The sequence below is a fragment of the Acyrthosiphon pisum genome, unplaced genomic scaffold (assembly GCF_005508785.2).
Source record: "Acyrthosiphon pisum isolate AL4f unplaced genomic scaffold, pea_aphid_22Mar2018_4r6ur Scaffold_21548;HRSCAF=24219, whole genome shotgun sequence".
NCBI lineage: Eukaryota > Metazoa > Arthropoda > Insecta > Hemiptera > Aphididae > Acyrthosiphon > Acyrthosiphon pisum.
The window spans coordinates 67,966-70,161 of record NW_021771027.1 but is presented as its reverse complement, the minus strand read 5'-3'; positions in this window follow the sequence as shown (position 1 = coordinate 70,161).

The following is a 2,196-nucleotide window of genomic DNA, read 5'->3' as shown; positions in this document are numbered from 1 at the left end:
TTGGCCTTCAAAATAACCCAATCTAAATATTCTATTATTAAGGTGATCGGAGGTGGTATTTGATTAAGGAGTTTAGTATAGGCAATATTTAAAGTACGTACGTGTGTGACTTGCGACTGTATGCGAAGTAAATAATTATAAGTGTGTGTACGTGTCCGGCACTGCTCAAGAAAAGCCTACGCGGCACGGGCGGGCATAAGTCACCACCGCTGCATCCAGAACGTGTGTCTTATTTGACTAAAAGAATGTACTTTTTGTCCATCCTAGTCATCCTACCTATAGATCTAGTAATGCGATAATACTTTTGAAAACTGATTTGAATTCGTCATAATGTCTACTTGAGATCGGTCAGCTTACATTTTAAGATTTCTGATTTAATTCCGAATAATCAACGTTTAAACATTTCGAAGTTTCAAAATATTAAAACTAAATTTATAGTGGTTGGGGGGCTGAAATTGGGTAAAGTGGACTGGCCGATCTCAAGTAGATATAATTACGAATTCAGATCAGTTTTAAAAATTATTATTACTTTAGGTACTAGGGCGATCAGTATGATGGACAAGAGATTGGTATGTTTTGGCTAAAATAACTGTCCGCCACCAAACCCCTTAAACAGGATGCCCACAGTACGATTAAAAAGATGATAAAAAAAAAAAACACAAAATTACTATTATTAGGAAAAGGCAGATTCTATTTAGGAGAAATATGAACAGATTAGAGTTAGACATGATAGATCACATAGCATTTCTTAATGTTGAAACTTGTATAAACGTTAAGATTGAGTTTAATTTAAACGGCTCGAAAAACAAGATTCAATAAAATTAGATTAAGTGTTTATTTTTAAATATTTAAATTAGAAGTATTAAATACTTAATTTTTATTAAATGCTGAATAAGCGTATGATGACAAAGAAATTGAGTAGGTACCTATAATAAATAATGTTTATTACTTTATTAAGCCTAAATCAATAAATACTTATAGATGGTTACCAATTTAAGATTTTGTACACACTAAATCACAGTCTTGGGTAGTATTCCAAATTACAGTATTTGGAATACTGAATTTTATATATAAATATCAAATACTTGAATAAATTATAATATATTTAGAATACTTTTAAAATACTTTTTCCAACATTCTTCTGAATAATTACGTATTTAGAATATTTTTTAAAATTATTTTATTCGTATAAAAAATACTTATTATTTTCTTGTTTTTCAGGACATTTTTATAATATTATACATAGTTTTAAAATTTTAAATCAAGTCTCAACTTAAATTATTAAATAATAATATAGGTATATTTAGAATATTGTTAAGTAATCCGCCAGTAATCGACAATTTTCTCGAAGAAAAGTATCATTGGACATTGGTTTAACATTTAAAACAAAAATTAAAAGTATTTGGAATACTTTTGAAGTATTTAAAGTACTTTATTTCGAATACTATTTTATGAAGTATTTTACCCAAGTCTGCTAAATCTTTAAACTTCTTCCACGCATTACCTATATTGCACCAGTATTATATTTATATATCTCTAAATCTGAGTTATCTCAAAATAATAGACAATAGTCTTATATTGGTAGTATAGGTATATTATATTTTACTTGGTTATGAAGGCAACGCTTACATTTATAAATTGTATTCAGTGAAAGACTGAATGATATAATCATTTATGTTGATGTCATACAATAATATTGTGTTCATATTTTCGAATATTTTTTAAGAAACTAAAATAATATTTAATATAGGATTTTTCCCTAGAAAATTTTTGCATACTATTTGTAATTTCCATGACTTGACCACGGTTCCCACGGCGCGTGGCGCGGCTCGTGGCGCGGCTCGTGGCTCGTGTTGGCTTATAGTACCAACTACCAGCGATGCGGTATATTAGACGGTGACGCGGTGGCCGGCTCATATTATCAAACTGAACAAGAATATAAAAAAAAAAAAAAAATAATAAAAATATAATATTCAACTGTAAAGTGATACTAAACAGACGAACTAAACCGAAAAATAAAGTACTGGAGTACCAGGTTTTCATGGTCTAATTGTTACTTTTCTTCAGTTTTGGCGGCGGCGGCCCGGCGGCTGTTGTGACAACGCACAGCGTATCTTTTACATTCTGCTACATTATGGAAACATTAGTTTGTCTAACTACTGTTATAATTTACACATTTATATTTTATACATAGTG